Source organism: Pseudophryne corroboree (genome assembly GCF_028390025.1).
Source record: "Pseudophryne corroboree isolate aPseCor3 chromosome 3 unlocalized genomic scaffold, aPseCor3.hap2 SUPER_3_unloc_3, whole genome shotgun sequence".
Lineage (NCBI taxonomy): Eukaryota > Metazoa > Chordata > Amphibia > Anura > Myobatrachidae > Pseudophryne > Pseudophryne corroboree.
The window spans coordinates 99,544-126,031 of NW_026967519.1; the positions used below are offsets into that span (position 1 = coordinate 99,544).

At 46.3% G+C, this 26,488-nt stretch overlaps 1 protein-coding gene across 1 annotated transcript in view; it reads left to right on the top strand.

Annotated features, from left to right (window-relative positions):
* Positions 1-26,488, top strand: part of LOC134983999 (oocyte zinc finger protein XlCOF7.1-like) — a 166,758-nt gene that overhangs the window by 73,897 nt on the left and 66,373 nt on the right. The gene's annotated exons all lie outside the window — the stretch shown is intronic.

Genomic DNA, 26,488 nt, shown 5'->3' on the forward strand with positions numbered 1-26,488 from the left:
ATATGGTACCAGCTCCTTTACTGGTTCCCTACGTTTTCTGTGTATCTCTTCTACATCCTCCTTTGTCATTAATTGGTTTTCTTCCAGTCCTCATCCTCCACCCGCTATCAAGATTCAGCACCAAAAGGGATTCCCGCAATTCCACGGAAGGAGCACACGTTGGGCTTTAGGCTTCTGTCCCAGTTAGAACCATTCCTAGCTGACAGTATAGGATCTCCAACTTCCTAGCATGTGAGTGACAGCATTGCAGTCATTCATCTTCTCCCAATTTTATGATCCTTTCCATAGAATATATCTGTAGTCCATGTCAACATTCCCATTAACAGGTTAGCTGCCACTGGTCTTCTTCTCCTCACTCTTTTATCCTCTCTCATTGGACATATAATTAATTAGACTTATCTTCTTCCATCTCTGCTCCAAATTTTCCAACTTTCTCTCCTCTCTTTGATAGCAACCTCCTTTGCTTCAACCCATCCCTTTCTCTAGTACCTCCCTCATGCAAAGCACCCATAATTCACCTAACCTGCCATGTTTTCTTCCTTTTTTATTATTTTATGTCCCTACTCTATCTTCTTCCAAAAACACACTTTCTCGTATGTCCTAGACACCGCTGCTCCGGACAAATCTTTGGCCACTGACACTCTTCACACCACACCTGGCACACTGTGCTGTCCCGTTACCTGCACAGAGCTTCTGCATTGGCGGGTTGCTGCTGCAGGAAATGCTGCTTTTACTGCCGGCTTCATGTACTGTACATTTACTCTTCTGTCATACATCTATGCTCTCAGTACATTAAGTCTCTCATTTCCGGTCAGATTTTTCAACACTTGTTTCCTCTTTGCCACATTCAATTTTTACCGTTTGTCCTAACAGTACTTGTGTCCTGACAGCCTATGGTTCTTGTCGTCTACTCCCCCCTTTCCTCAGCTCACATTTTACATTGCCATCCCCAGTCACCTCTCCAGCTTAATGGTGATTATTCTATAAAGAATTAAGAACATTGGTCTTTGTGAATCCTATAATTTCCCTTTTAAATACTAAGGGCCGTGTTGCAAGCCGAAATCTGATTTTTTTTTAAAAGCGTCAATCAATTACAAGGCGTGGTTATGGGGGTCATTCCGCAGCTGTTGCGGCTGGCCGGGAGTTTATAGTCTCTGCCCCTGGTCGCAGCGGCTGTGTATGATGTTGCGCGGACCGGCCCCTGCACGGTCTGGCCACGCCTACGTTGGCCGGACCGCACCCCCATAATGGCGGGCAAACACTGCTGTGCTGCCCCCTCCTTCTGTGCAACCGCCTCTGCCTGTCAATCAGGCAGAGGCGATCGCTAGGCAACGACGCAGTTCCGACGCAATCGCTGCGCTGCGATAAACTGCAGAGAGCGATCGGGTTGGAATGACCCCCTATGTCTTGGACATTTTTTAAAGCACCAGTTATTTACAAGTGTGACGGGCAACCCGCACCTCCGGCCAACTGGGACGGCATTACATCCGGCCCTAAATGTTACGTTTAGCCAAGACCTTGACAGAAAGGATTCATTTTCATGTAGGAGATGTGATCCATCCAGACCAGTCAGGATTTATATCCAATTACAGCAGATCTACAAACAAATGGGGATAAACATTATTCAAGCGTCTCATGACAATACAACAACTCCTATTGCTTCCAAAGATCACAGCCAAGTCATGTGACACTGCGGAGGGGAATTATATATGGAAAGTGATACACTGGTGTAACTCTGAGCAACTTTGTTTTATTGGAAATGATTCAAATATTTTTAAACAAATAAAGAAATGTTTCTGAACATACTTCACAGATTGTATCTCTCTTACATAGTTACATAGTTGGTGAGATTGAATAAAGACAAATATCCATCAAGTTCAACCTGTATTATAAAATTAAATATAATGTAGATGCAGTAACCTTGGATATTTCTATCAGTTAGGAATTTATCTAATCCATTTTCTCTGACGTCCTAGTAGATGCTGGGAACTCCGAAAAGGACCATGGTGAATAGCGGGCTCTGAAGGAGGCTGGGCACTCTAGAAAGATTTATGACTACCTGGTGTGCACTGGCTCCTCCCACTATGACCCTCCTCCAAGCCTCAGTTAGATTTCTGTGCCCGGCCGAGGTTGGATGCACACTAGGGGCTCTCCTGAGCTCTTAGAAAGAAAGATAGACTTAGGTTTTTTATTTTCAGTGAGACCTGCTGGCAACAGGCTCACTGCAGCGAGGGACTAAGGGGAGAAGAAGCGAACTCGCCTGCTTGCAGCCGGATTGGGCTTCTTAGGCTACTGGACACCATTAGCTCCAGAGGGATCGACCGCAGGCCCAGCCTTGATGTTCGGTCCCGGAGCCGCGCCGCCGTCCCCCTTACAGAGCCAGAAGCAAGAAGATGGTCCGGAAAATCGGCGGCATGAAGACTCAGTCTTCACCAAGGTAGCGCACAGCACTGCAGCTGTGCGCCATTGCTCCCCTCACACACTTCACACTCCGGTCACTGAGGGTGCAGGGCGCTGGGGGGGGCGCCCTGAGGCAGCAATAAAAACACATTGGCTGGCAAAAATACCTCAATATATAGCCCCAGGGGCTATATATGAGGTAAATACCCCTGCCAGATTCCATAAAAAAGCGGGAGAATAGGCCGCGGAAAAGGGGCGGAGCTATCACCCTCAGCACACTGGCGCCATTTTTCCCTCACAGCTCCGCTGGAAGGAAGCTCCCTGGCTCTCCCCTGCAGACTACACTACAGAAAAGGGTAAAAAAAAGAGGGGGGGCATTAAATTTAGGCGCAGTATATATATTTATATAGACAAAGAGGAAGGGGGGTGCAAATCCCCACCCCCAAATTCCCTTCCGCACACTGAAAATTACCTGTAACCATCCCTGAATCTATCTGGTAATAAAATTCAGAGAATTTGTCACAAATGTTTGCAAACACATGTTTAAGCTGCTGGCCACTTCACGGCTTCTCTGATACAGCAGTCCTAACTACTGTCAAAGTCAGAAAAATATCCCCATGCACGTTGCCATATTTGCACCGCACACTGGTCCGTGCTGCGCATGCGTACGCTCTCCCGTGAAGGCGCATACCCGCAATAGCGTGCACTCGCAGGCGCGGTATGCGTATTTACGGTAGAGTTTATGTAGTCGTAGCGTGCGACTCATTCGTTACATATTTTCACAATTAATGTAGTTTATAGATCATGATCCCTTTGATAGTTTCTGAAAGTTTGGTTAAAATAGAAGGTCCCTGTTTAAAGTAATCCCTCTTTGTATTGTACGAAGGGTCTAACAGGAATCATACAGCAGTGTTTGGTACCCATCGGAAGAGTATTTAATTAGCAATATTCCGGTGTTGGTTTGGAGCGTATTAATCGCTCGTGCGAATAGTTATGGACATAAGAAGTTTATGTCCATTTCTATTATTTACACATACTCAGGTATGCGGCGGGAAACCTAGTTTCCCACCCACCTGAGCTGTTGGAAATCGTCACAGCCCACCTGTATGAATCAACCTATGACCTTTTGTTGTGATACAGGGTCGAATTCCTTCATCCAATGGACAATGGGATTGTAGGGACTATGAGATTGCATTGTGTGTGGGGCATAAATAGGCAGGCCGACCACATCCAGCTCTCACTCTTCAACGGTTCTCATTGCTGAAAATCGGGTGCTGGATGTCCAGGCGCATGCGATCGTTTACCCTTGTGCGTAAGTTTCTCTCCATAATCATCTTACTGTGAGCCAATTTCTCTCATCTCTCTCCGTCTCTCTCTCTCTCTCTTTCCCTTCTCTTTCTCTCGTATCTCCCCTAGACTAGTATTGTATTGTATTAGATAGTATTGTATTTTGGTTAGGAAGTCTTTGTTATATTGTAGTGTATCATTTGTACTGTTATCCCCTTTTTACAAGTATACTAGATATAATACAGTTAATAGGCTTTGGACCCTAAACCAGTATCTGTGTATTTCCTATAGTGTTAAGTGTTCACTTGAGCGTCGGTGACGCTCAAGCAGCTTTGTAGTTAGTCAGGTTACACAAGGTTGCACTTACACCCTGTATTCACATTAAGGTATTCCGTGTATTTCATTGGTATAAGGTTTAGACATAAAGGTATAGCGTTGTGAGCGTCTGCGCCGCTGGTGATCTCCTCGTGGTCTCGAGCGTCCGCTACGCCATAGCGAATCATTACTCTAGTCATAGCCAATAACGTGTCCTGTGATCACTGGGCCGTGAGCGAACGTGACGCTTGAGCGTCTCGCCTACGGCTGAGCGATCGTTACGCAACTAGCGTACCATTACGGTACTTCTTAAGTAAACAGCGTACAGTGTTCTTAGACTTCATAAAGGGTTGTTTATACGACAAGGGAATTTAGCATTGTCACTACTTAATAGCAGTGCCCACATTGGGCCATGTAATTTGTCACAGTACGCCTCATGATAAAGGTCATTACTAAAACATTTCCAGACAGAGAGCTAACTTACCAGGGAGCCACCCCCAGGATCTCCCATTGGCACTACAAGGGGCTCTCCTGAGCTCTTAGAAAGAAAGATAGACTTAGGTTTTTTATTTTCAGTGAGACCTGCTGGCAACAGGCTCACTGCAGCGAGTGACTAAGGGGAGAAGAAGCGAACTCGCCTGCTTGCAGCCGGATTGGGCTTCTTAGGCTACTGGACACCATTAGCTCCAGAGGGATCGACCGCAGGCCCAGCCTTGATGTTCGGTCCCGGAGCCGCGCCGCCGTCCCCCTTACAGAGCCAGAAGCAAGAAGATGGTCCGGAAAATCGGCGGCATGAAGACTCAGTCTTCACCAAGGTAGCGCACAGCACTGCAGCTGTGCGCCATTGCTCCCCTCACACACTTCACACTCCGGTCACTGAGGGTGCAGGGCGCTGGGGGGGGCGCCCTGAGGCAGCAATAAAAACACATTGGCTGGCAAAAATACCTCAATATATAGCCCCAGGGGCTATATATGAGGTAAATACCCCTGCCAGATTCCATAAAAAAGCGGGAGAATAGGCCGCGGAAAAGGGGCGGAGCTATCACCCTCAGCACACTGGCGCCATTTTTCCCTCACAGCTCCGCTGGAAGGAAGCTCCCTGGCTCTCCCCTGCAGACTACACTACAGAAAAGGGTAAAAAAAAGAGGGGGGGCATTAAATTTAGGCGCAGTATATATATTTATATAGAAAAGCAGCTATTAGGGACATAACTCAGTGAGTCCCTGCATTATATAGCGCTCTGGTGTGTGCTGGCATACTCTCACTCTGTCCCCCCAAAGGGCTTTTGTGGGTCCTGTCCTCTATTAGAGCATTCCCTGTGTGTGTGGGGTGTGTCGGTACGGCTGTGTCGACATGTTTGATGAGGATAATGATGTGGAGGCGGAGCAGATGCCTTTAGAAGGGATGTCACCCCCTGGGGGGCAGACACCTGAGTGGATGAGCTTATGGAAAGAAATGAGTGCACGTATAGACTCCTTACATAAGAAATTTGACGACATGCCAACTGTGGGACAGCCGAGTTCTCAGCTCGTGCCTGTCCAGGTGTCTCAAAGGTCATCAGGGTCTCTAAAACGCCCGCTATCTCAGTTGGCAAACGCAGATGTCGACACTGATACTGACACCAGTGTCGACGACGATGAGTCGAATCTAATGCCCATTAAGGCCATTCACTGCATGATTGAGGCAATGAAAGAGGTGTTAAACATTTCTGATTTACATCCAGGTTCCACAAAAAAGGGTATTATGTTTGGGGAGAAAAAACTACCCGTAGTTTTTCCCCCGTCAGATGAATTAAATGAAGTGTGTGAAGAAGCGTGGGCTTCCCCTGATAAAAAATTGGTAATTCCTAAGAAGGTACTAATGGCGTTCCCTTTCCCGCCAGAGGATAGGTTACGTTGGGAAACACCCCCTAGGGTGGATAAAGCGCTCACACGTTTGTCTAAAAAGGTGGCACTACCGTCTCAGGATACGGCCGCCCTTAAGGAGCCTGCTGATAGAAAGCAGGAGGCGATCCTGAAGTCTGTATATACACACTCAGGCATTATACTTAGACCAGCTATTGCGTCAGCATGGATGTGCAGTGCTGCCGCTGCGTGGTCGGATAAACTGTCAGAAAATATTGACACACTAGACCGAGACACGATTCTGCTAACCATAGACCATATCAAAGACTCAGTCTTATATATGAGAGATGCACAGAGGGAAATCTGCCGGCTGGCATCTAAAGTAAGTGCATTGTCCATTTCTGCTAGGGGATGTTTATGGACTCGCCAGTGGACAGGAGATGCAGATTCCAAAAGGCACATGGAAGTTTTGCCTTATAAGGGGGAGGAATTATTTGGGGATGGTCTCTCCGACCTAGTTTCCACAGCAACGTCTGGGAAGTCAGCATTTTTACCCCATGTCCCCTCGCAGCCTAAGAAGGCGCCATTTTATCAGGTTCAGTCCTTTCGGACCCAGAAAAACAAACGTGGAAAAGGAGGGTCTTTTCTGTCTAGAGGCAGAGGTAGGGGAAAAAGGCTGCAACAAACAGCAGGTTCCCAGGAACAAAAGTCCTCCCCCGCTTCCTCTTCCAAGTCTGCCGCATGACGGTGGGGCTCCACAGGCGGAGCCAGGTACGGTGGGGGCCCGCCTCAAGAATTTCAGCGATCAGTGGGCTCGCTCACAGGTGGATCCCTGGATCCTTCAATTAGTATCTCAGGGGTACAAGCTGGAATTCGAGGCGGCTCCACCCCACCGGTTCCTAAAATCTGCCTTGCCGATTGCTCCCTCAGACAGGGAGGCGGTGCTAGCGGCAATTCACAAGCTGTATTCCCAGCAAGTGATAATCAAGGTACCCCTACTTCAACAAGGCCGGGGTTACTATTCCACACTATTTGTGGTGCCGAAACCGGACGGTTCGGTGAGACCCATTTTAAATTTGAAATCCTTGAACGTGTACATAAAAAAATTCAAGTTCAAGATGGAATCGCTCAGGGCGGTTATTGCAAGCCTGGACGAGGGGGATTACATGGTTTCCCTGGACATCAAGGATGTTTACCTGCATGTCCCCATTTACCATCCTCACCAGGAGTACCTCAGATTTGTGGTACAGGATTGCCATTACCAATTCCAGACGCTGCCGTTTGGACTCTCCACGGCACCGAGGGTATTTACCAAGGTTATGGCGGAAATGATGATACTCCTTCGAAAAAAGGGAGTTTTAATTATCCCGTACTTGGACGATCTCCTAATAAAGGCACGGTCCAAGGAACAGTTGTTGGTGGGAGTAGCACTATCTCAGGAAGGCTGGATTCTGAATATCCCAAAGTCACAGCTGGTTCCGACGACACGTCTAATGTTCCTGGGGATGATTCTGGACACAGTCCAGAAAAAAGTGTTTCTCCCGGAGGAGAAAGCCAGGGAGTTGTCTTCTCTAGTCAGAGACCTCCTGAAACCAAAACAGGTATCGGTGCATCACTGCACGCGGGTCCTGGGAAAGATGGTAGCTTCTTACGAAGCAATTCCATTCGGCAGGTTCCATGCCAGAATTTTTCAGTGGGACCTGTTGGACAAGTGGTCCGGATCGCATCTTCAGATGCATCGCTTGATAACCCTGTCTCCAAGAACCAGGGTGTCCCTTCTGTGGTGGCTGCAGAGCGCTCATCTTCTGGAGGGCCGCAGATTCGGCATACAGGACTGGGTCCTGGTGACCACGGATGCCAGCCTGTGAGGCTGGGGGGCAGTCACAAAGGGAAGAAACTTCCAAGGACTATGGTCAAGTCAGGAGACTTCCCTTCACATAAATATTCTGGAACTAAGGGCCATTTACAATGCCCTAAGTCAAGCAAAATCCCTGCTCCTACACCAGCCGGTGCTGATCCAGTCAGACAACATCACGGCAGTCGCCCATGTGAATCGACAGGGCGGCACAAGAAGCAGGATGGCAATGGCAGAAGCCACAAGAATTCTCCGATGGGCGGAAAATCATGTACTAGCACTGTCAGCAGTATTCATTCCAGGTGTGGACAACTGGGAAGCAGACTTTCTCAGCAGGCACGACCTCCACCCGGGAGAGTGGGGACTTCATCCAGAAGTCTTCCAAATGATTGTAAATCAGTGGGGTCGTCCACAGGTGGACATGATGGCGTCCCGCCTAAACAAAAAACTAGAGAGGTATTGCGCCAGGTCAAGAGACCCTCAGGCGATAGCTGTGGACGCTCTGGTGACACCGTGGGTGTACCAGTCAGTTTGTGTTCCCTCCTCTGCCTCTCATACCAAAGGTATTGAGAATAATAAGAAAGCGAGGAGTAAACACAATTCTCGTGGTTCCGGATTGGCCAAGAAGAGCGTGGTACCCGGAACTTCAAGAGATGATCTCAGAGGACCCGTGGCCTCTGCCGCTCAGACAAGACCTGCTACAGCAGGGGCCCTGTCTGTTCCAAGACTTACCGCGGCTGCGTTTGATGGCATGGCGGTTGAACACCGGATCCTGAAGGAAAAGGGCATTCCGGAGGAAGTCATTCCTACACTTATTAAAGCCAGGAAAGAGGTTACAGCAAATCATTATCACCGCATATGGCGGAAATATGTTGCATGGTGTGAGGCCGAAAAGGCCCCAACAGAGGAATTTCAACTAGGTCGATTTCTGCATTTCCTGCAAGCAGGAGTAAATATGGGCCTAAAACTGGGCTGCATTAAGGTACAGATCTCGTCTCTGTCGATTTTCTTTCAAAAAGAACTAGCTTCAGTACCTGAAGTTCAGACATTTGTAAAAGGAGTGCTGCATATTCAGCCCCCGTTTGTGCCCCCTGTGGCACCTTGGGATCTCAACGTGGTATTGAGTTTCTTAAAATCACATTGGTTTGAGCCACTAAAAACCGTGGATCTGAAATATCTCACGTGGAAGGTGGTCATGTTATTGGCCTTGGCTTCTGCCAGGCGAGTATCAGAATTGGCGGCTTTGTCTTGTAAAAGCCCTTATCTGATTTTCCATATGGATAGGGCAGAATTGAGGACTCGTCCCCAGTTTCTCCCTAAGGTGGTGTCAACGTTTCACCTGAACCAGCCTATTGTGGTGCCTGCGGCTACTAGGGACTTGGAGGACTCCAAGTTGTTAGACTTTGTCAGGGCCCTGAAAATATATGTTTCCAGGACGGCTAGAGTCAGAAAATCTGACTCGCTGTTTATCCTATATGCACCCAACAAGCTGGGTGCTCCTGCTTCTAAGCAGACTATTGCTCATTGGATTTGTAGTACAATTCAGCTTGCACATTCTGTGGCAGGCCTGCCACAGCCAAAATCTGTCAATGCCCATTCCACAAGGAAGGTGGGCTCATCTTGGGCGGCTGCCCGAGGGGTCTCGGCTTTACAACTTTGCAGAGCAGCTACTTGGTCAGGGGCAAACACGTTTGCAAAATTTTACAAATTTGATACCCTGGCTAAGGAGGACCTGGAGTTCTCTCATTCGGTGCTGCAGAGTTATCCGCACTCTCCCGCCCGTTTGGGAGCTTTGGTATAATCCCCATGGTCCTTTCGGAGTTCCCAGCATCCACTAGGACGTCAGAGAAAATAAGAATTTACTCACCGGTAATTCTATTTATCGTAGTCCGTAGTGGATGCTGGGCGCCCATCCCAAGTGCGGTTTATCTGCAATACTTGTACATAGTTATTGTTAACTAAATCGGGTTATTGTTGAGCCATCTGTTGAGAGGCTCAGTTGTTTCATACTGTTAACTGGGTTTAATATCACGAGTTATACGGTGTGATTGGTGTGGCTGGTATGAGTCTTACCCGGGATTCAAAATCCTTCCTTATTGTGTACGCTCGTCCGGGCACAGTGTCCTAACTGAGGCTTGGAGGAGGGTCATAGTGGGAGGAGCCAGTGCACACCAGGTAGTCATAAATCTTTCTAGAGTGCCCAGCCTCCTACGGAGCCCGCTATTCCCCATGGTCCTTTCGGAGTTCCCAGCATCCACTACGGACTACGAGAAATAGAATTACCGGTGAGTAAATTCTTATTTTTAAGCTTATTTAGTGAGTCCACCAATACTACCTCCTCTGGTAGATAATTCCAAATCCTTACTGCTCTTACTGTAAAGAACCCTTTCCTCCGTTGTGTATGAAATGTTTTTTTTCTTCTAACCTCAGGGGGTGTCCTTGTGTCCTGTGTAGCATTTTTTTGATAAACAGATCATCTGATAAATCCTTGTATTGTCCCGTACAGTATTTATAAATATTAATAATGTCCCCTCTCAGCTGCCTCTTTTCCAGTGTAAACATATCTCACCTTGTGAGTCTTTCCTCATAATTCAGTGCCTCCCTTAACCAGTTTGGTGGCTCGCCTCTGAACCCTTTCTAGTTCCAAGATATCTTTTTATAGTGAGGTGCCCAGAACTGTACACCGTATTCCAGGTGTGGACGCACCAATGATTTATACAGTGGCAGGATTACGCTCTCATCCCTTGTCTCCATTCCCCGTTTTATGCATGCTAACACCTTTTCTCTGACGTCCTAGTGGATGCTGGGAACTCCGTAAGGACCATGGGGAATAGCGGCTCCGCAGGAGACAGGGCACATCTAAAGAAAGCTTTAGGATCACCTGGTGTGCACTGGCTCCTCCCCCTATGACCCTCCTCCAAGCCTCAGTTAGATTTCTGTGCCCGACGAGAAGGGTGCACACTAGGGGCTCTCCTGAGCTCTTTGTGAAAGTTTTAGTTTAGGTTTATTATTTTCAGTGAGACCTGCTGGCAACAGGCTCACTGCATCGAGGGACTAAGGGGAGAAGAAGCGAACTCACCTGCGTGCAGAGTGGATTGGGCTTCTTGGCTACTGGACATTAGCTCCAGAGGGACGATCACAGGTTCAGCCTGGATGGGTCCCGGAGCCGCGCCGCCGGCCCCCTTACAGAGCCAGAAGAGCGAAGAGGTCCGGAAAATCGGCGGCAGAAGACGATCCTGTCTTCAGATAAGGTAGCGCACAGCACCGCAGCTGTGCGCCATTGCTCTCAGCACACTTCACACTCCGGTCACTGAGGGTGCAGGGCGCTGGGGGGGCAGCGCCCTGAGACGCAATAAATCGATAAAAACCTTATATGGCTAAAATAAATGCATCACATATAACTCCTGGGCTATATGGATGCATTTAACCCCTGCCAAAACATACAGAAAAACGGATGATAGGCTCCGCCCCTTTCTCGGCGTCCTTATCTCCTCAGCACACTGGCGCCATTTTCCCTCACAGCTCAGTTGGAGGGAAGCTCCCTGGCTCTCCCCTGCAGTCACTACACTACAGAAAGGGGTTAAAAAAGAGAGGGGGGCACAAATTAGGCGCAGTATAAACAATACAGCAGCTATAAAGGGAAAAACACTTATATAAGGTTATCCCTGTATATATATAGCGCTCTGGTGTGTGCTGGCAAACTCTCCCTCTGTCTCCCCAAAGGGCTAGTGGGGTCCTGTCCTCTATCAGAGCATTCCCTGTGTGTGTGCTGTGTGTCGGTACGTTTGTGTCGACATGTATGAGGAGAAAAATGATGAGGAGACGGAGTAGAGTGTCTGTAATAGTGTTGTCACCCCCTAGGGGGTCGACACCTGAGTGGATGTACTGTTGAAATTGCGTGACAGTGTCAGCTTTGTATAAAAGACAGTGGTTGACATGAGACAGCCGGCTACTCAGCTTGTGCATGTCCAGACGTCTCATACAGGGGCTCTAAAGCGCCCGTTACCTCAGATACAGACGCCGACACGGATACTGACTCCTGTGTCGACGGTGAAGAGACAACCGTGATTTCCAATAGGGCCACACATTGCATGATTGAGGCAATGGAAAAAGTTTACACTTTTCTGATAATATGAATACCACCAAAAAAAGGGGTATTATGTTTGGTGAGGAAAAACTTCCTGTAGTTTTCCTGAATCTGAGAAATAAAATGAGGTGTGTGATGATGCGTGGGTTTCCCCCCGATAACAATTGATAATTTCTAAAAAATTATTGGCAGTATACCTTTTCCCGCCAGAGGTTAGGGTGCGTTGGGAAACACCCCCTAGGGGGGATAAGGCGCTCACACGCTTGTAAGAACAAGGGCTCTACCCTCTCTTGAGATGGCCGCCCTTAAGGATCCTGCTGATAGAAAGCAGGAGGGTATCCTAAAATGTATTTACACACATACTGGTGTTATACTGCGACCAGCAATCGCCTCAGCCTGGATGTGCAGTGCTGGGTTGGCGTGGTCGGATTCCCTGACTGGAAATATGATATCCTAGATAAGGACAGTATATTATTGCCTATAGAGCAATTAAAAGATGCATTTCTATATATGCATGATGCACAGCGGAATATTTGCCGACTGGCATCAAGTATAAGTGCGTTGTCCAATTATACCAGTAAAGTGGTCAGGTGATGCGGATTCCAAACGGCATTTGGAAGTATTGCCTTAAAAAAAAGGGGATGTACCCCAGGTCGCCTCTCAAAATAAGACGCCGTATTATCAGGCGCAGTCCTGGTTGGCAAGCGGACAAAAGGGTTCCTCTTTTCTGCTCGTGACAGAGGGAGAGGAAAATGGCTGCAGAGATCAGCCAGTTCCCAGGAACAGAAACCCTTTTCCGCCTCTGCCAAGCCCTCAGTATGACGCTAGGGCTTTACAAGTTCAGGCACGGTGGGGGCCCGTTCTCAATGAATTTCAGTGCGCAGTGGGCTCACTCGCAAGTAGACCCCTGGATCCTTCAGGTAATATTTCAGGGGTACAAATTGGAATTCGAGACGTATTCCCCTCGCCGTTTCCAAAAGTCTGTTTTACCGACGTCTCCCGCTGACAGGGAGGCAGTTTTGGAAGCCATTCACAAGCTGTATTCCCAGCAGGTGATAATTAAGGTACCCCTCCTGCAACAGGGAACGGGGTATTATTCCACACTATTGTGGTACCGAAGCCAGACGGCTCGGTGAGACCGATTTTAAAATCTAAAATCTTTGAACACTTACATACAGAGGTTCAAATTCAAAATTGAGTCACTCAGAGCAGTGATTGCAAACCTGGAAGAAGGGGACTACATGATGTCTCGGGACATCAAGGATGCTTACCTTCATGTCAAAATTTACCCTTCTCACCAAGGGTATCTCAGGTTATGGTACAGAACTGTCACTATCAGTTCAGACGCTGCCGTAGGGATGGTCCACGGCACCCCGGGTCTTTACTGAAGTAATGACCGAAATGATGATATTCCTTCGAAGGAAGGGAATTTTAGTTATCCTTTACTTGGACGATTCCCTGATAAGGGTAAGATCCAGGGAACAGTTGGAGATCGGTGTAGCACTATCTCAGGTAGTGTTGCGGCAGCACGATCGGATTCTCAATATTCCAAAATCGCAGCTGGTTCCGACGACTTGTCTTCTGTTCCTAGGGATGATCCTGGACACAGTCCAGAAAGAAGGTGTTTCTCCCGGAGGAGAAAGCCAGGGAGTTATCCGAGCTAGTCAGGAACCTCCTAAAACCGAACCAAGTCTCAGTGCATCAATGCACAAGGGTTCTGGGTAAAAATGGTGGCTTCCTACGAAGCAATCCCATTCGGCAGATTCCACGCAAGACTTTCCAGTGGAACCTACTGGACAAATGGTCCGGGTCGCATCTTCAGATGCATCAGCGGATAACCCTGTCACCAGGGACAAGGGTATCCCTCCTGTGGTGGTTGCAGAGTGCTCATCTTCTAGAGGGCCGCAGATTCGGCATTCGGGACTGGGTCCTGGTGACCACGGATGCCAGCCTGCGAGGCTGGGGAGCAGTCACACAGGGAAGGAATATCCAGGGCTTATGGTCAAGCCTGGAGACATCACTTCACATAAATATCCTGAAGCTAAGGGCCATTTACAATGCTCTAAGCTTAGCAAGACCTCTGCTTCAAGGTCAGCCGGTGTTGTCCGACTGGGACAACATTACGGCAGTCACCCACGTAAACAGACAGGGTGCCACAAGAAGCAGGAGGGCAATGGCAGAAGCTGCAAGGATTCTTCGCGGGGCGAAAAACCATGTGATAGCACTGTCAGCAGTTTTCATTCCGGGAGTGGACGACCTCCACCCAGGAGAGTAAGGACTTCACCCAGAAGTCTTCCACATGATTATAAACTGTTGGGAAAAACTCGACAGGTATTGCGCCAGGTCAAGGGACCCTTAGGCAATAGCTGTAGATGCTCTGGTAACACCGTGGGTGTACCAATCAGTGTATGGGTTCCCTACTCTGCCTCTCATACCCAAGGTACTGAGATTGATAAGATGGAGAGGAGTAAGCACTATATTAGTGGCTCTGGATTGGCCAAGAAGGACTTGGTAACCGGAACTTCAAGAGATGCTCACGGAGGATCCGTGGCCTCTACCTCTAAGAAGGGACCTGCTCCAGCAAGGACATTGTCTGTTCCAAGACTTACCGCGGCTGCGTTGACGGCATGGCGGTTGAACGCCGGATCCTGAAGGAAAAAGGCATTCCGGATGAAGTCATCCCTATCCTGATCAAAGCCAGGAAGGATGTAACCGCAAAACATTATCACCGCATTTGGCGAAAATATGTTGCGTGGTGCGAGGCCAGTAAGGCTCGACGGAGGAAATTCAACTGGGTCGATTCCTACATTTCCTGCAAACAGGAGTATCTATGGGCCTGAAATTGGGGTCCATTAAGGTTAAAATTTCGGCTCTGTCAATTTTCTTCCAAAAAAGAACTAGCTTCAGTCCCTGAAGTTCAGACATTTGTTAAAGGGGTACTGCATATACAGCCTCCTTTTGTGCCTTCAGTGGCACTTTTGGGATCTCCAGGTGGTTTTTGGGTTCCAAAAGTCACATTGGTTTGACCCACTTAAATCTGTGGAGTTAAAATATCTCACAGAAAAAGTGGTCATGCTGTTGGCTCTGGCCTGGGCCAGGCGCGTGTCAGAATTGGTGGTTTTATCCTGTAAAAGCCCTTATCTGATTTTCCATTCGGACAGGGCGGAATTGAGGACTCGTCCTCAGTTTCTCCCTAAGGTGGTTTCAGCGTTCACCTGAACCAAACCTATTGTGGTGCCTGCGGCTACTAGGGACTTGGAGGACTCCAAGTTGCTAGACGTTGTCAGGACCCGGAAAATATATGTTTCCAGGACGGCTGGAGTCAGGAAATCTGACTCGCTGTTTATCCTGTATGCACCCAACTAGCTGGGTGCTCCTGCTTCTAAGCAGACTATTGCTCGTTGGATTTGTAGTACAATTCAGCTTGCACATTCTGTGGCAGGCCTGCCACAGCCAAAAATCTGTAAATGCCCACTCCACAAGGAAGGTGGGCTCATCTTGGGCAGCTGCCCGAGGGGTCTCGGCTTTACAACTTTGCCGAGCAGTTACTTGGTCAGGAGCAAATACGTTTGTAAAATTCTACAAATTTGATACCCTGGCTGAGGAGGACCGGGAGTTCTCTCATTGGGTGCTGCAGAGTCATCCGCACTCTCCCGCCCGTTTGGGAGCTTTGGTATAATCCCCATGGTCCTTACGGAGTTCCCAGCATCCACTAGGACGTCAGAGAAAATAAGAATTTACTTACCGATAATTCTATTTCTCGTAGTCCGTAGTGGATGCTGGGCGCCCATCCCAAGTGCGGATTGTCTGCAATACTGGTACATAATTATTGTTACCAAAAAATTTGGGTTATTGTTGTAGTGAGCCATCTTTTCTAGAGGCTCCTCTATTATCATGCTGTTAACTGGGTTCAGATCACAAGTTGTACAGTGTGATTGGTGTGGCTGGTATGAGTCTTACCCGGGATTCAAAATCCTTCCTTATTGTGTACGCTCGTCCGGGCACAGTATCCTAACTGAGGCTTGGAGGAGGGTCATAGGGGGAGGAGCCAGTGCACACCAGGTGATCCTAAAGCTTTCTTTAGATGTGCCCTGTCTCCTGCGGAGCCGCTATTCCCCATGGTCCTTACGGAGTTCCCAGCATCCACTACGGACTACGAGAAATAGAATTATCGGTAAGTAAATTCTTATTATTTGCTTTTGTTGCTGCATTTTGACATTTTGACATTGCGTACTGCTACTGAGTCTATAATCGATGAGCACACCCAAATCCTTTTCAACCACCGTTATCCCTACATTTTTGCCATTTAGTTTATATGCTGCCCGATTATTCTTAATCCCAAAGTGCATAACTTTACATTTTCTCTCTCATAAATATTTTTGCTGGAAATGCGGAGATTCTCGAGCAGACCTTTATCACTGTTTTTGGTTATGCCCCCTGATTGGAAGCTTCTGGGTACAAATATGTAGATATGTTGCCTGGTAAACTATTTACACCTGTTGCCAGAATGGGCAATCTTTGGTATTTTTGAAATGACCAAGCCATGTCAGAAGGTGGCAAAAAATGACTTGTAGCAGTAAGTGCAGCAGCACGCAAATCCATACTACAAGTGTGGATCCACCCAGAACCTCCGTCATTACCCTTATTCCTAGCAAAGCTGTTTTACCTTTTTCCAGTGGAATGGGTGGGAGTGGCTCTAGAGAAGGACAGAAAAGTAAAGCAATATGTTGAAGTGTGGGAGAGTTACATAGCAACGTTATCTGCTTCAGTAAGATGACACATTCACACCTCCCTAACCAACACTTTGTGGTATATGACCAGAGTATCGGGAGGTCATCCACCTATTTCTCTGTGATACCCATTTTATATGTCCCATGGGGGGGTGAGGGGCGAGCGCAGAAAACATTTTTGTTTCTTCTAGCACAAGTATTTCTTAACAAGTTCTTGTTGGATGTGAATGATAGCTGGCATAATATGATGCTGTAGCCAAAATCAACAATACTGTGCGATCCTTGTACTTTTGTGTCGTTTTCTGTGACTGAACGTCTGAACGAAACGAGATAAATGCAGACAACAGATTTGTACAATGTCTTTGAATTTATTGTTTAATTACACTGTAATGTACACAATATTAATTATCTTTTATATTTACGATTGTATGATACTTTGCTTCAATAAAAAGTTAAACCACTGCGACTGCACTTACTGACACTTTTATATTTATCCTTGGTAGAGGCAAATGTCGAGGCTGACTCAGACATTGTGGCCCGATTCAGAGTTGGACCAGACGGCCATCTGCCCACTACAAAGGCCTTCCCTGGTATACATCATCACAAAATTTGGTGCATACATTTTAACACTAAAGACCGGATCGTTTCTTAAAACAGTAAATATTTATTATCCACAAACCACCTACCGTAGTAATGAGCACATAAAATATATATTATGTATATACCAATACACAAAATGCTTGTTAAAGACATCTAGAACTCACTAGTTATTTACCACTGCAGTCGGTGATTACTCATTAACCAATATCACCAGTGTTTGTTATTAATCCAGATCCGTGTTCAAAAATAGCTGTTACCTGATGGCATCTACCAGCCATTGTACATTGATTAGTGATGTGAAATCTGAGTTTCCAAAGAGTCCTGTCCAGTAATGGTTATCTGGGGCGATTTGCTGCGTTACTCACGTTACGCCACCTCCTAGGTAGGTATATTCTCCAGATAATCCAGCAATAAAAGCCAATTACCTCCAGCTCCTGGGGGGAAATCAGCAGTGACTGATCTGGGAAATGTTTGGACTCTAGTCTCCAATGAATGTGTCTGTAGTAGCAGTGACTGACACGTGGTGAGAGCGAGCAGATGCTTCCCCTCATAGGACAGGTAGGTGGTTTGCTGGTCCAGAATAAAACAACCTCCCAGCACTAGATCATATACAGCAACAGGCTTCAGCTTGCACAGAATCACACAGCAGCCGCTGTAAAGTTCCTGATAATACGGAAACAATAGGTCAGTAGATACCTTATCAATACGCAAACCAATGCATTCTGTCACACTAGTAAATAGAGTTTTCACCACAACTCCAAGGCAACACATAAAAGAAATGGTACTAGGTGATAGGCGCCAGGTAAATAACAAATAACTATACTCCCCTGTTCATATTCTGTAGATGGTTCTCAATCTGATGATTAAGTAGTACATAAATACTGTTTAACCAATGTATAATAACAGTTTCTCAGTGTGTATATTATATTGAATTTCTATTCATGGGTACAATTCACCTCCTTAAATTGTCAGTTATTGGGGTGGCCCCCACTTCTATGCACTCACACAAGAGGTATATCAAGAATGTTCCGCATACAGCTCTGTCCCTCCACCTGGAGTGTGAAGAGTAACGGGGTTGTGTTATGACTGAAGAATCTTCTGTCCGAGGAGGCTGAGGTTTCCAGAGATCTTCTGGGCAATGACCCTTGTACACAAGAGAGGAGTAGCACAAAGATCAGGCAAAAGTAAGAGAATAACACTAGTAAGGGAAATGTGGGAGAGCCAGAGATATTAGACAGGAGTGTCCCAGACAACGACAAGGCAGCTGTAAAATGGACTGGATTGTAAAGAAGTGAGAGCACGAAAACACTGAAAGCTCTGAACCAACAGGTGGAGCTACTGGCAGTGAGAGTACTGAAGGTTTGCAGGAGAAATAGATCACAGAGAAAACACAGGACTGTATAGTAAATAGATGAGGGGTAGTATTAGCAGAAATAACAAATAAGCAATGAGACAGATAATACAACTGACAGAGCTGGACACAGGAATTCTGCAGAGGACGGTTGTAAGATAACCAGACAAAGGTATCCACGGCTAGTGCTACAACCAAGAGACCAGGAATCCCGCTGCAGCCAGGAACTATGACCAGCAAGGAGTGAGAGGCAGACCAGGAAGATAAAAGGAGTATAAGCCAATAAGCATTTCCATTAAGCCAAGCCTCCCCTTGATAACAATTCCATGCAGCTGCCCCACTGCACGTCCTGCTGTCTTCCTGTGAGTGCCTGGCGTCTGCGTAACCAGGTAACGCACAGAAGCCACCAGGCAGACGTTGCCTAGCGTCAACCCCACCCGCCACATCGGCTAAGCATCCAGGTTGACATGGAGCCGGCGGCCAGGACGTGCCACACTTCCCCAGAAGTGATGATAGCGTCATTTTACTCAAAGATGTCTAGGAACCTGGTTTGATGCGGTGGCCATCTTGTTGTAGTTTGATGTCCATCTTTGATGGGTTGTAGCTGCCATTTTGTAGTAGTCCGTGTATTGTAAAAGGTTTATAGTCATTTGGCCACACTAAAAATCCTAAAATTTTACAAATTTAGAAGGCAGAATCCTTCCTAAAACATTAACAAAAAGTGGTAAATAGAAAACAATGTTAAGCAGTTTAATAATCCCACGTAAACAGACCTAACATAAAAAAATCATAACCACTCTACTTCTAAATCACTGTAAACCACAAGGCATGTGAATATTGTATAAATAAATTAGTTTTATTTCTGTTTTAGCAATATTCTGAGTATGTGCGCTACATCTTACATTCTTTTTTACCTGTTTTCTGCTATAAACGTTCCTTATATTTTCTCCGGAGGAAGAGTGTTCTTTTTTTAAAGTGTGCAGACAGCGAATGGGTTCCTAAACCTCTCAATATTTCTCATTTTCCCCTATTCTTATTTTTAGGGTTCTTGTGGTTCTCCCTATATAAAGTTTATTGCAGCTGCATTGTATAGCATAAATCACTTCTTTTTTGTTCCAGGTAATAAATTATTTAACATGTTCCTGCCATTAATTATAGCCGAATCACATTTTTTTGTTGTGGTCCCTTTGATGCTCCGGCATCCAGCACATCCCCCACATCTATAGAAGCCTACTGAAAGGACCTGTCCAGGTTTATATTCTTTCTCTAAATGTGCACTGGTCACTAGATAATATTTTAGGCTTGAAGATTTTCTATAAATATAAGCCGGCTTCTTTGGTATTATTTTATTATTATTATTATTATTATTATTATTATCTTTTATTTATATGGCGCCACAAGGGTTCCGCAGCGCCTAATTACAGAGTACATAAACAAATAATCAAAACAGGAAAACAACAACTTAAAGTTGAAGACAATATAGGACAATACAGGGTAAATAAACATAGCTACATCAGCAGATAACACTGAAATAAGTATCAGATGGCAGAGTACTGCTGGATTTGGTGCAGTTGAAGATTATTAAAGTAAGAAAGGATAAGCACATGAGGGAAGAGGGCCCTACTCGTGAGAGTGTACATTCTAAAGGTGAGGGGTAGACAGACAGGGGTGACACAAACGGGGTACATAAAGAATGTGGAACAGAGGGTTTGGATGAGATTTGGCTGGGTTTGGTGAAGAAGTGGGTCTTGAGAGCCCGTTTGAAGTTTTGTAGAGAGGTGGAGATTCTGAGGGGAGAGGTAGGGAATTACAGATAATTGGAGCATCATATGAGAAATCTTGGAAGTAGGAGTGGGAGGAAGTAATCAGTAGGCAGGAGAGGCGGTGGGCATTACCAGAGCGAAGAGGACGGGTGGGAGTGTAAACGGAGATATGGTCAGAGATGTAAATGGGAGAAGAGTGGGTGAGGGCTTTGTAAGTGAGTGTGAGAAGCTTGAAATGGATTCTGAAAGGGAAGGGGGAGCCAGTGAAGGTCTTGTAGGAGAGGAGAGGTGGACGTAGTGTGTTTGGTGAGGAAAATGAGGCGGGCAGCAGCATTGAGGATAGATTGGAGTGGAGAGACGTATTTGTCAGGAATGCCAGTCAGGAGGAGATTACAGTAGTCCAGTCTGGAGATGACCAGTGAGTGGATAAGGGTCTTAGTAGCATCCTGGGTGAGAAAGGGTCTGATCCTGGAAATATTTTTTAGATGAAAACGGCAGGTTTGTGAGAGGTGCTGATTGTGTGGTTTGAAGGAGAGGGAGGAGTCAAGGATTACTCCAAGACAGCGCACTTGGGGGCTAGAGGAGATAGTAGTGACATCAATAGATAAGGAGATTGTGGGAGGTGAGGTTATGCGGGAGGGAGGGAAGATGATCAGCTCAGTCTTAGACATGTTAAGTTTAAGAAAGCGCTGCGACATCCAAACAGAGATAGCAGAGATACAGTTGGAGATACGAGTGAGGAGAGCAGTGGAGAGGTCAGGGGAGGAAAGATAGATTTGAGTCATCAGCATAGAGATGATATTGGAAATCAAAAGAACTAATGAGCTTACCTGGTGAGGATGTATAGAGAGAGAAAAGAAGAGGACCAAGGACAGAGCCTTGGGGTACACCTACATTTAGTGGAGAAGAGGGGGAGTCATGAGAGGAGACAGAGAATGAATGGTCAGAGAGGTAGGAAGACAGCCAAGAGAGGGCAGTATCATGCAGACCAATGGAGTGAAGGATTTGCAGTAGGAGATGGTGGTCCGCAGTGTCAAAAGCAGCAGAGAGATCAAGTAGAATAAGTAGAGAGTAGTGGCCCTTAGATTTAGCAGCATGGAGGTCATTGCAGACTTTTGTAAGGCCAGTTTCAGTAGAGAGAATGGAAGCCAGACTGAAATGGGTCAAGCAGTGAGTGTGAGGAAAGAAAGGAAGTAAGGCGGTTGTAGACAATACGCTCAAAGAGTTTGGAGGCAAAAGGGAGAAGAGAGATTGGTCAGTAGATGGAGAAAGTGCCTGGATCAAGGTAGGTTTTTAATAATAGGAGAGATGAGTGCATGCTTGAAGGCAGAGAGGATAGTGCCTGATGAGAGGGAGAGATTGAGAAGGTGGGAAAGATGGGAACAGGCAGAAGGAGAGTGTCAGCATCCGGAGTCTTACCTCCGGTTCTGGTCCCTGCGGTCTTCCTGTTGGTTGGCTGGTGTGGCTGCGATGGATAGGAGCTGGTCCTCTGGTGTGGCTGCCGAGCATCTGGAGGCCGGGATCCGGGTCCTGGGGAGCGGAGCATGGCAGCCGGAGGTGTCTGTTTCCCGGTGTCCTGTTGCTGGAGTGCAGCATCTGGAAGGCTGAGGCCAGAGGTAGTGGCTGTGTGCTGGTTCCACGTGTGTCCTCTGTGTCGGGAGCAGCCATGTTGGAGACAAAGCCTAGCCAATAGGTATCCCAGTTCGCGTCCAGCCAATCTGGCGCAGTCTTCCCTTATAAAAAGGGGTGGATGTTTAGCTATGGTGCCAGTGCTTTGAGTTACTTGCTGCTGTAAGGTGCTCAAGCTCTGTGCTCCCAGGTTAACCCCTGGAATCCTGGTTCTGCTGTGGCCGCCCGGTGGTCAGTTCTGTTATTGCAGTCCTTTGCTCTAAGTCCACCGCCTCTTGCAATTCAACCACTGGGTCCACTATCCAGTAGAGGATCTCCGTTTGCTGACGGTGCTCACAGCGATCCTCTCTTCAACATCATATCACAAGTCATCTCTCCATTCAGTGTTCTTCAGCATTGTTTACAAATCACAAGTTATCTCTCCATTCAGTGTTCTTCAGCATCATTTACAAATCAGCATTGTTTACAAATCACAAGTCATCTCTCCATTCAGTGTTCTTCAGCACATTTACAAATCACAAGTCATCTCTCTATTCAGTGTTCTTCAGCATCGTTTACAAATTACAAGTCATCTCCATTCAGTGTTCTTCAGCATCGTTTACAAATCACAAGTCATTCAGTGAACTTCGGCATTGTTTACAAATCATAAATCACTTCATTCAATATTCATCATTGTTTACTAGTCACGAACATTTCGTCCTTCAGAATTCACTCAGACTTATCTCCTAGCCGTTGTGTATGATTGAAGTCTCATTAAAACTGAACTAATCTTTCCTTAGTGTTTTGTTCTGTCATTGATCAGTCGTCGGATCCCCAACTCAAGCCGAGCGTGACAGAGAGAGAGGTAGCGGAGGAGGCGGGAGGGGATAGGGTCAAGAGGGGAGGTGGTATGGGGAGAGGAACAAATGAGGGCCATGACTTCCTCACCAGATGTATGTAAGAAAGATTTAAGAGTTGGTGAGAGGGATGGGGAGGGGTGGTAAGTTATGGGAGGAGGCTGGTTGCTGATGGTCTGGTGTGATGTGATGTCCTGACATATGGAGTAAATTTTGGACGTGAAGTAAGTGGCAAAGTCAAGAGCAGAGAGTGAGGAGCGGAGACGAAGTGGAGGTGGGCAGAGGAGTGAGTTGAGAGTGGCAAAGAGGCACTGTGGGTTGGAAGACTGGGAGGAGATGAGGTTCTTGAAGAATAACTGTATAGCAAGGGAAAGGGCAGGATTGAAGGATGAGAGAATAAGTTTGAAATAGAGGAAGTCTGCAATAGAGTGTGACTTCCCCTAGTGTGCCAGGGTTGAGGTGTTAATTTGCGAAGGTGAATAGTGGTTGGTGGAGCGACAGAGTCAAGAGCAGAAGTAAGGGATGCATTGTATATGGAAGTGGCTTGTTGAGGGCATGAGAGAGAGAATAGGAGAGAAGAGTGAGTCAAACAGGGAGGAAAGGAATGTGGTGTCAGTAGACTCAATGTTACGCTTAGTGATGGTAGCCTTAGGAGGGAGAGATGGGGAAGCTGAGAGAGATAGGTTAAAGAAGAGCAGGTGGTGGTCAGAGAGGGCAGGGCCGAAACTAGGATTTTCGGCACCCGGGGCGAGGCAGTAGTTTGCCCCCTCCCCCCCCATACAAAAAACAATAAATCCAAATTACGCCACACATATTACACAATAGAGCCCCTTATTCACAATATACTGCACATTAGTATCCCATATACATATTGTGCTACACAGCAGTAATGCGTGCAGGCAGGGGCGGATCTAGATTATTGTTTTAGGGGGGTTGAACAGTTAATCCTGACAGTGCGATCAGCGCAGCAACTAATGGAGCAGTGGTGGTTTAAGAAATATGTGTGTGTGTGTGTGTGTATATATATATATCTATATATCTGTTAAAAGGCGGCGCTATTAGACGCACTGCCTGAGGGCAGCACAACTGGAGAACACTTGGCGAAGTATTCTATGTGTGAACATGTGAGTGCCGGTATAACAGAGAGAGAGAGAGAGAGAGAGAGAGAGAGAGAAAGAGACTGCATCATACAGAATATATTAAATTAGCTTTAAAAAAAGAAAGTTAGTGAATTTAAAAAAAATCCCACTGCATAGAGCCATCTAATGACCCTAATAAGCACTAGAGACGTTTGCAGCTACAGGTATAGACAGTATGCAGATACTGATAGAGGACCCATATAATAGCACTGTACATACATGGTTTACGTCTGTAGGATAGGAGACTGCTGCCTGGGATGTGGGCTGTGCTGCTACAGAGAGCTTCATAGGACATCCTGCACGCTGTCAGTGTGATATATGCTGCTGCTGCTGCTGGCCTGGGATCTGGCACGCTCACTATACGCTGCTCTGCAGTCGATTGATCTAGACTGCAGCAGACAGCATTATGGATCCGTAAATCTCTGATGCCGGCAAAGGAGAAAGCAGAGATTTCAGACAGCGGGGACTTACTGCAGCTGTCTGAGGGTGCTGAATGGGAATCTCGCGCCCATACAAATCCGGCGCCCAGGGCGTATGCCCCCCTAGCCCCCCCCCCCTAGTTTCGGCCCTGGAGAGGGTAAATGGGGAGTTGGAAAAATCAGAAATACCACAACGGTGAGTGAAGACCAGATCCAGTGAGCTCCCATTCACATGGGAGGGTGAGGAGGTCCACTAGGAGAGAACAAGTGAAGAGGTGAGGTTAAGGAGTTTAGAGGCAGGGGATTATGTGGGGATATTGATAGGGATGTTGAAATTGCCTAGGATAATGGAGGGAATGTCAGAGTGGAAGTCAGGAGGCAAAGTTGTCGACGAATTTGGAGGCTATGCCAGGGGGGTGGTAAATGACAGCTACTCTAAGATGGACTGGTTGTTAGAGACGTATAGCATGGACCTCAAATGTAGAGAATGTAAGGGATGGTTTTGGTGGTACGAATTGGTAGGAGTAACTAGAAGGTAAAAGGATCCCAACACCACCCCCATGGTGACCCCCAGGTCGTGGTGTGTGTGTGTGTGTGTGTGTGTGTGTGTGTGTGTGTGTGTGTGTGTGTGTGTGTGTGTGTGTGTGTGTGTGTGTGTGTGTGTGTGTGTGTGTGTGTGTGGCCCCCAGCAGAGAGAGCAGCAGGACAAGTAGTGTCAGAGGGAGTTATCCAGGTTTCAGTAATGACTAGTAGGTGCAGGGAGTTGGAAATGAAAAGGTCATGAGTGGGGACCAGTTTGTTACAAACAGATCTGTAGCATTCCAGAGGGCACAGGATAGGGGGTGTGAGTTTGTGGGAGAGATGTGAATGAGATTAACAATCCCAAAACAGGATCTCTTGACAGCAAGGACCAATGCTTTCTAAGTACCATTTCTAATTATTTGTGATGTGCATTGTAATTAGTAATCAGTGCCCATGAGTACTTATTTTCAGGCGGTTCATCTTTTCCTTTCTTATTTACAGTTAGAAGTTCTTTTCTATCAATCTTATCAACTTTTTTAAAGTCCTCCTCTACTCTTTCCTTATCATAACCACAGGAGATATATTTCTGTTTCATGTCTAAAGCCTGTTCTTCAAACGTACTCAACACTGGAGTTGCGCTTTAAACATTTAAATTGTCCGCCTGGTATTGAATGTATCCAGTTAGCAAGATGACAACTGTGAGCGGTGATATATGACATACGCTTTTGATGTTTGAATATTATTATCCTTTATATAACTGATGCCTGGCTTTTGTCAAATCTTAATTGGATGTTTTTGGTATTATTATTATTATTATTATTATTATACCTTTGACTTTAAATTCCTGCAAGTCCTTATGTTTGCTGTAAGCTTCTGGACAATGCTTTTATTCCCTGTGTATGTTCAATAATTGTGTATAGAGAGCTCACATTGGCACTTACAAGCCAGAGATCTTCCCATACAATATTAGTCAGTATGTTCAGGAAGTCTCTAGTGTCTTTTAGATGTGACCTGTTTTATGCTACCAAAGGTTGAAGGTGGTAATCTACATACTGTGATAAATTAGCACTTATTGATTCAATTCCAAACCACTATAGGACAGCCTGGCGGATTATTTAGATCATTATGCACCTATGGGCGCATATATAACACTGGTACAATGGGCTCTTCTGGTATTAGGAACTTCACTTCAGTTTTACTTAGGGTTCCATTTTGTTTATATATTTCTATCACTGCTCTTGACTTGGTTAGGAATAAATCTGTTGGATTATTACTTCATTTTCTGTAGGTGGATTTCTCCTCTAATTGTCTATAATCTTTTTTCATAATCTATTGTATTCATGAGCGACTATACCTGATAATACGGCTGTGTGGCAACAAAGTATTACAGCACTCAGGTGACTTGGTAAGAGTTGTAGTAACCTCTGAGTAAACCGTCAGTATATTTGTATGTATGTATATACTCTAAGAACACTCGGGATTCAGAATCACAAACCACTGATCGTGTGCGGAATCTTGGCGTTGTCCTAGATGGTGACTTGACACTTAAGCATCAGATATCAGCCACAATCAAATCCTCATTCTTTCACCTGAGGAACATAGCCAGAATCAAGCACTTAATTCCCCCAGATGATCTGCCAAAAGTCATACATGCATTTGTATCATCTCGATTAGACTACTGTAATGCCCTCTACCTTGGTCTCCCAGCAAA